We start from the raw sequence: 8876 nt of genomic DNA on the forward strand, positions 1-8876 counted from the left end.
CTTGTCAAGGCAGTAGAGTCCGCAGGTTTGGTGTATGATGAGGTAGTAACCAAAAGTTGGAAAAGGAGAGGGAATTAATCCTAGAGGGATTAATCCTAGAGGGAATTAATCCTAATCGTCTTCATTATAATATCTGCTAAGAGAGGAATAGGTTGTGGAGGGGGGAACAATGGGTGAGTTTCAGGTTTGGTCCCTTTGAATTGTCTTGCCCTTGAATAAAATACATTTGAAGTCATTGCCTTGGAAGATCCTACTCTGGGGTTATATTCAAGAGGAATCATGGCTCCCCAGTGAACTATGACATCTAATGCAAGATACCTGGCTCCACCTCATAAATGGATAGGAAGCTTAAATAAGACACAGTCCACCCTAGTGGTTGCCATAAGTACCAACTGCTAATCCATACGAGTGCAGTTGGGTTGGATGAACTGATTGATAAGAAGTTGTCAGAATCCGTGACAGTGGAGTGCTGGAGGCAATAGCAGGTAAATTCTAGGATTGGCGCCACCGATCCTACCTCCTGATGGTCACATCTTTGTGTAATTCCTTCTCCTTGAGTGTGGGATGGCTCAGAGGCTTGCTTCTTCCCAACAGAATACGGCTAAGGCAATGGGATGTCACGTCCACCATCAGGCTACTCAAGATTGTGATATCTGTCTTGTTAGCAAGCTCTCTCTCTCTCTCTCTCTCTCTCTCTCTCTCTGGCTTTGATGAAGCAAATGGCTATGTTGGAGAGGCCCATGTGGCAATAAACTGAGGGTGGCCTCAGGCCAACAGCCAGCAAGGAATTGAATCCAGCCAACAACCACACAAGTGAGCTTGGAAGCTAATCATTCCCCTGTTGAGCCTTCAGATGAGACCCCAATCCTGGCCAACTCTGTGACTGTAGCCTCATGAGAGAACATGAAGCAGGACATCCATCTAAGCTGTGCTTGGAATCCTGACCTACAGAAACTGTAGGGTAATTAATGTGTGTTTTTCTAAATGATCCAAGTTTTTTGGGAATTTGTTGTGCAACGATAGATCGCTAATACAGAGGACTCCTTGGCTCAGTTCATGTGTGCTAAAGCTGTTAAGAGAATAAAAATCTGCTAATTTTTCCTTTCTAAAGAATGTACTAACTCTGATATTTTTTACACTGCCCCCATCTTCTAAGAGCACAAGAGAAGACCCAGGACTCAGTGCTGACCCTGTTGCCAAATGGCATGAGATCTTAGGACTTTTTTTTTCCCTTCTCTGTGTCTCCGTTTCACCATTTTTAAAATGAGGGAAGATAAACTAGGCCAGCGGTTTCCAAAACTTTTTATTTTTTATTTTTTTTGGCCGCAGAACTTTCATCATATGATATTTCACGAGGAGGCTCAGTGCATAAAACAGATAAAAGAGGAGGGGCTTTAGTTGAGATGAGGTTGAGTGCTTGGCCTCCCCATCTCTCCACAGCAGCCCCCTAATATCTCGGAAGAGCCTTTTAAGTCTAGTCTCCAAGCCCCTGGCTTGGAGGTTACCAATGAGCCCTTTCAGTTTCAACATTCTATGGGTTGAAGGGAATTTTTTTTAAACACCCTACCTATAAATTGGAGCATTCTTCTGTGACATCTCCGCATAGAGCTACCTCTGTGTGACCATCCCAGGACCCAGGGCATAAGTGCCTCGGAGAGCAGGCCCCTTGCTTGGGGGCAGCACTAAAGGTGTCTCTGCCCACCATGAGCCACCTCCCGAGCAGGGGGAGCTGCTTAGGTATTTGCCTCTACTGGACTGTCTCTTCCCTAGGTGGAAAGTCATGGCTTCCTCGTCTGGTTGTGCTCATGGGCTTTATCGTTGTTGTTGTTGTTGTTGTTGTTTTGTATCTGGGTGCCTACCCTGGGTGCAGTGTTCCTGAGGGTCTCCGGCTGGCAGGGAGTTCTGTGCTGCTCTAGGTTCTGTTGCGCTGGCTGTGGTGTGTCGCTTCTGCAGTGAGGTTACGCGTGTGCATATTGCATGAAGTGCCTAGCAGAGTTCCCCAGGGCACTGCTATTAGCCAGGCTTTCCCTGGGTGGCATCCGTAGGCATAGAGCTTTCAACCAAAATATACTGACTTGCACTCAATATTCAGTCTGCCATCTTTTTTTCTACCTACCAAATATTTTACCCAGAACACATCCCTGGGTGGTTAAATTTAAGCTCTCCAAAGTATCCCCTTGCCTAATGTCTATCACTGGCCATTCTCGTATTTGTATGAAGCATCACCCTTTCTACTGAACCACCCTTTAAAAATGTGACTCTTCCTCTAGCAAGTAGCCTGCTACCTCTAACCTCTTTTCTCATCTGGAAAATGGGAATAATACCTGAATACCCAATGACACAGCGGAAGAAGTACAGTTCTGGGAGTTAGGCAGTTTTGGGAGTGCCTGGAGAGGAATCCCAATGCCACCACTTTCTGCTTTGTGCAACTGACAACCTTTTGTGGCCTCAGTTTACTTAACTGTGAAATAATATTTGGTTGCTGGGAAAATCTGAGAGTGATGCACAGAAAAGTTATTTTATACATTTATAAATTCATTAGAATCTTGCTTTATTAAAACTATCTGGGGGGCTTCCCTGGTGGCGCAGTGGTTGAGAGTCTGCCTGCCGATGCAGGGGACACGGGTTCGTGCCCCGGTCTGGGAAGATCCCACATGCCGCGGAGCGGCTGGGCCCGTGAGCCATGGCCGCTGAGCCTGCGCGTCTGGAGCCTGTGCTCCGCAACGGGAGAGGCCACAACAGTGAGAGGCCCGCGTACCGCAAAAAAAAAAAAAAAAAAAAAAAAATCTGGCACATGAAAATGCTTCATTCACCATAGGACACAGTTCAGAAGCCAAGCGGTGTTGCGCTATTGTTCATTTCCATTAGGACAGCAGAGTTTCTTCAACAATACCTTTCTGAGGACCTGATACCTGCCAGCAGGTAGCTAACCTCTGGGGAGAATGAGCTCCAGCACACAGGGTTCCTGCCTCACTGATGGTCTTGGCCTCAGTGGCGTACAGTCAGGTGGGGCAGGGGAGTACATCGTCAGCGCAGTTATGATGTGCCGAGGTCAGTGGGGGGAAGCACAGAGCCTCTGCAGGAACTGTCAGAGGGGTGTGTATGCCCGTCTGCAGGGCAAGCACTTGCTTATGTGTGCGTCCATGCTTCACGTCTCAGGCTGGCAGGAGGGCTTCACCCTCCTGCAGCTTCCAGCCCAGTAGGGGAAACATAGTACACTTGAAATCATATACTACTTATTTAATTACAGTTTCTGCAGGAAGTGGGCCCTGAAGGAGCAAGTTGGAGAGAGCTGCAGTGGCCACCTGCTGGAGATAACACTAGGGTCTGAAAGACACGCCTCTGACTCTTTCTGGGCTCTGCTCTGTCCAGCCCCATCTGTTGTCAGAGATGAACGGAATTTCAGTGTGGAGTGTGACAGTTATAACCACTTGCTCAGGACTTGGAAGTGGGTTTGAGTTCTGGCTCCGGCAATCACCCTCTGAGCGGCCTTGGGGAAGCTACTTAAACTTTTCCAGCCCTAGGTCCCCTAGGTTTGAATTCGTGGGGCAGTTACACTTGCTGGAAGCAATTGTTGCTGATTAAATGGCATAATGCCTGTAGAATACTCAGTAAATATTAGTTATTGCCATCAGCCCCTCCCTGAAAAACGTTTTAGACACGTTCATGTAGAATTCAGTAGCAGCCAACTCACCTCCTCCAGGGTAAGAGTTGGTCAGTGGTTAATTCTGAAACAAGCTGTCTGCTTTCAGAGTTTATGAAATATCTCTGGCTGTTGACATAGGGGAAGTTCAAGGACCAACCAAAGCTATTTGAGTTACCATGGCTGCATAATTAAGGGCCTGTGAATTTCAGGATATTTCAAAAAAAAATCTGAGACAACTTGGCATGAAATGATTTTTTTTCATTTTCACTCACAAATAGACTAAAAATACACATGGAAGGGATTTTCCATTCACAATCTGCTTTCAATGTGGGCATTTGAATTTTTTTCCGTGATGGAGGGTCAGAGGGAGTGATGAAGTATTGAACTTAGGTTGTTGCTAAAGTTAAGGAGAGGCGGGAAAAATGAGACAACAGAGGAGGAAACAGAACAAGGCTTCAGGGCATAACTGAAAAAAATAGTCTGGTCACCAGGGTTAGAATCAGGTAGGCGCATAGGCTTTTCTCCTCTACTGAGAAGGTCATAGGGTGTGTAGAACCCCTTATGGTAGGTAAGGCCACCGCTCTTTGTCTCGGATGGAATTATTGCCTATAGTTTGCAGGAGTTTGGAGGGGTTTCCTTCTTGGAAAGGAGGCTTCATCTAATGTTTCCCACATGTTGAAGGTGTTCGTACTAGCCTGGGATTAAATTCAAGGGGATTCCCTGTGATGTTAAAGTGAGAAGTGATTGAACCATAGCCCAGGGGGACTTGTGGCTCAGAGCTTACAACCATTTCCTGGCCATCCTGGGATTCACTGCCCCGAGGCTGGGCACACTGATTTCAATTTATCTCCCAATCAGCTCTTTTAAAACCAGATACTCCATTCACCTGGCTCTCAGAGAGGGTGCAGGCACAGGTACAGCCCTGCTCTCCCAGTCAGAGCTCCCACCTGTCAAGCTCGGCCAAGGGTGGCATGAAACTCAGCAGTAACGACCTGACTGCTGCCTCTAGTGTCATTCTTCTCTCTCTCGGGGCTTGAAATTTGAACGTTTCTGTTTCCAGGCAGAGAATTTTGCCACCATGAGCTGACCTTTTCTGAGCACCATGAAAAGTGATATACGCAGGGCTATTCTGCAAAATCAATAGACACCAATGCCAGCTGAGGGCTTCTCTGCCATCTCGCCCAGCCACCGAAAGACATCGTTCAAGGTCCCATAGAGGTCCGCCCAGCTTGACATCAGGAGACGATGCAGCATAAGGGAAAGAAGAGTAGGGTTTTGGTCCACAAGTTTGGGTTCAAAGCCAACTCTGCTTCGCTCTTATGGAAATCCTCAGACGCATCATTTCACCTCCTTGGGCCTTGATTTCTCTGGCCATAAAATGGGGCTAGTAATTTATAACTTTCAGTGTGAGAGTGAGAATTTGATGAGAAACCATAGGCAAACCATCCTATCACATATGTGATATGTAGTTAACCTTCCACATTAACTATTTTGAGTGTGTGTGTGTGTGTGTGTGTGTGTGTGTGTGTGTGTATTATCATCACAGAGGGGTCGTGTATTGAATCAGCTAAATGTTTGTTCCCTACTCCCTGCATTTCAAACTGCCGTGACTACAGCATGACTTATGTATTAAGCCAGCTGGATATTTTTTCCTATAAGAAAACATGGCTATTTGTAGAAATCCGGGGGGAAGGAGAGAATAGGTGTTCATAGACCATTGTGAGCATTAGAAAGGGTAAGATTAAGGGGGATATGTTTTTCATTCCGACAGCTTGAATTCCCTTTCCAAATTCCATTCTGGTTATATGATCAGGCTACCGCTGCATTTAGGGGTGGCCACAGTCTGGCTGGAGGGGCGGATTTAGTGAGAAAGAACGTTTTCTTCCTTCTAAAGGCAGTTCACGAAGCGGCAGCGTTCAGGAGCGCGGCGGAATGGGCACTGATTTGGGGGTCACGGGGACCTGGGTCTGGAAACCGGCTCCATCCCTCTGAGTTCTGTTACTCATTCTCTCTGCTTTTCAGCCTTTGTCAGATAGGTACGGTCCCTTTCTCAGAGACTTGTGGCTATTCAGTAAGATGAGGTATACAGAGATTTAGAACGTGGGTTCTCCGTATGATTTGTCTATTGCTATCATTACAATTAATTAAAAGAATCATCCTTTGCTAAGCATTTTAAACTCCCCACGTATATGTCTGTCTACCGTACTACTTGGGAAATTGCTCGGACTTCCACTGGACATGGAGGGGGCACAAATCCTTGTCAAAGTGCAGAATTGCAGCCTGAACGCACACCACCTGGCTTCATGATTTTTAACTGTGTTTTGTGTGTTCAGGATTCTGGGGAAATGTCCCAGAGGCTGAGAGCTGTGGGGTGAGTTTTAGAACCCTCCAGCCCCTGCTTCAATCAAATCGGGCCCACATTTACCTGCCATATATTAGGGTATTGCCAATTCATTTCCATTTCATTTAATGAATATTTCCACTGCTAAAAGTAACTTTGAAAACCACTGTCTTAGAACATTAATCTTGGATAAGTCCTAGTAAATTGATAAGCAGGAAAACCAAGGAAAATCTCCATTTATTGAGCTCCTACTACGTGCCAGGTTCTGTGCGAAGTTTGATATACATATTATCTCACTTGAGGGTCACAAGCACCCTATGAGCTATAGATGGTCATCCTCTTTATATGGGTGACAAAGCTGCCGGCAGGAAAGTTGGTCACTTTGGGCGGGGGAGGCAGTTACTGGGAGACGAGATAAGGAAGCTAGGTTTTGCAAAGCATAGAAAAAAATAATCTTTAACAACTGTAGAGTTTGGCAACCCCCCTCTCAATCCTTATCTAATTCACATGGTTTGAGCAAATCAGAGAATACTCATATTCACTTTCTTTCCCCAAATGCCATCACCTCCCTGCAATGCACAGGTTCAGAGCACACTCACTTCCATCTCCTTCCAAGGGCTGGGTGCACACAAGGCTAGCAAACATTTCACAGCTTTCAATAGCCCCGAACAAAGCTCTCCCCACTCCTGAGTTGGCCTTGCCACACTGCAGGACGAGGCAGGAAGCTGGCTGGGGTGGGCAGCAGGTTTTATTTCTAAAGCATATATGGGAAAACTCCATAAAAAAGGGGGAAAGGGTCCACAAAAACATGAAAAAGAGGTGTTCATTCTTCAAATGGGGCTCCCTGTCCAGCTCTCCCTCTGGACGGAACGCATTTCCAAAGAGTCCCCCGGCAGCATGGTACTTTATAGCCGACAGCTTCAGAATCTGCAAATGCCCAAACTCAAACATTTACATCCAACCCAGGTTTCTCCCTTTTCTCGCAACCTGTGCTGACATAACCTCCAGCTTGTAAAATACAGCCAAGAATCTGACCTGCCAGATAGTGAGATGCCCTCAGATCTGGTGAGATAAAAAGACAGGGAGTGGGGGTTTGGGGGGTGAGGAACACAGAAGAAACAATCCAAGATTGGCTAAGTGCCTCTTTTAACTTCCAAAGTGGTAGCAGTTTGGGGCAATGACAGCGACTACCCAGACTTCCAGTTCTTGAGCCCTCGCTCTTCCAATCTCTTTATATTTCGTGTTCTCATAATGACAACAGAAGTTATTGTCCCCATTTTAGAGAAGTGAAAACTGAGGCTCGAAGAGGTCACATATTTTCATCAGGGTCATATGTGTGTTGGTGGTGGGGACACTAAAAGGATCCCTGGCCTCAAAACCCAAGTTCCTAATCCCCTTACAGCACGGCTGGGAACAAGAAACCCCTGCGTTCCTTCCACCGTCAGCCAGGGGAGGTGTGCTTCCCATCCCTAGAGGCAATTGTTTCTCAGGGCTTTCTGCGATGAGAGATGAGGAAGGAGAGGTGATTCTAGAAAAATACGGGGTACTGCTGGCTCTAGCACCCCAAACATGCCCAGATACCCAGCCCAGGGATCAATGACTCAGGAGGCATCCCTGGGGAGTCCCCCGGCCCTTCAGAACAGAAGCCAGTGTCCACCACTCCCGTCTCCTAGTCTGCACTTTGCCACCTGGCCCTAGGAGTTACCTTCTCTGTTCTGTCCCCCAGCCCTCATCCCTTTCCATGTCTGACTACAAGGTGGCTATTGTGGAACACAAGGATGGATACACAACTCTTTGTAAACTGTAAGGTAAAGGCTGTTGAGATGTAAAATTTTATTGTTCTTCTACCGTCGTCTATCAATCTCCCCCAACCCACCCCAAAGTAAGGCCATGCGCAAACTCCACTTTCAAACTCTACTTCCTTAACCCTCAAACAAAAATATTCACAGGTGAATCAGCCAGGTAGGGAGTTAAGAGTAAATTCTTACTTTCCCTCAGAAGAAGGACAGAGATAAAAACTTCATAAAAAGTTCCTTGCACGTGGAACTATTCATAGAACTAAAACAAGCAGACAGAAATCTACAAGACTGGAAGGGGGCAAGTAGAAAACAAGTCAAGGTGCATCCGATCACAGCAAATACCCCATTTTGCCAGCAGCCAAGATAAAGCAAAAGTTTCAGAATTAGGACACCACAACCTATTTGGTCCCGGAAATGCAAACAGTGTCTCACATCTTTGGAAATGGGATGAAACAGACTTACCTTTTTGGAGTTAGAAAAGACCTAGATCCTTGAGTGAACCAGCTCCATGGAATAAGTACCTGGATGTGAGCAGCGGGGCTCCCAGTGCGCTGCCCCAGTGTCACCCCGAGCCTGCTGTCTTTGTGTGGACAGGCGGGGGTGTGTGTCTGCGCGCGCGGGAGAGCTTGTGACAGTAGGCAGGCTGTGGCCAGTGCGGCCAGCTTTGGCTGGCTTATATAGCCAGCTCCTTCCTCTGTAATGGGACGCCTCGCCTCCAGACATCCTTTCCCACTTTTTCAGTTGGTGAATTAAAGGAACAGCCCTCCCAGCGGAACAGGGTTAGCTCATGAAAGACGCACTCACTCCCTGCTCTCTGCCAGGAAGAGAACTTATTTGCATACAATTTATTGCAAAAGTAGGAATTCCCTCTCCCCTTGCCTCCTGCCCCTGGCTGGGAGCAGCTGTTAGTAAAGTGGGATTTTTGCTTTGCTCCGCAAACGCAAACGGTTTGGTTTTTCTAATTGTGAGACAGAAGCCCAGGGAGCGAGAGGGAGAAGAATCAGCAGCTCTGGCTCTCTCACCAGGCAGGCTGGAAACATGGAAACGAGACCGGGGGCTAGCCTGCCTGGGCGCTGGGCAGCAGCTGCTC

General features: G+C 47.1%; 1 protein-coding gene across 5 annotated transcripts in view; it reads right to left on the minus strand.

Moving 5' to 3' along the window:
* TNC (tenascin C) overlaps nucleotides 1–8491 on the minus strand; it is a 93814-nt gene extending 85323 nt beyond the window's left edge. For 2 of the 5 annotated variants that reach the window (XM_033427358.2, XM_049711014.1), the window contains exon 1: nucleotides 8249–8485. The gene's annotated coding sequence lies outside the window, so the exon portion shown is untranslated. Of the gene's footprint in view, nucleotides 1–8248 lie in introns of all 5 variants that reach the window. The other 3 variants (XM_004269293.4, XM_033427348.2, XM_012532788.3) reach the window with 3 other exon arrangements.
* Nucleotides 8492–8876: the final 385 nt, after the last annotated feature.

Source organism: Orcinus orca, chromosome 6, assembly GCF_937001465.1.
Source record: "Orcinus orca chromosome 6, mOrcOrc1.1, whole genome shotgun sequence".
NCBI lineage: Eukaryota > Metazoa > Chordata > Mammalia > Artiodactyla > Delphinidae > Orcinus > Orcinus orca.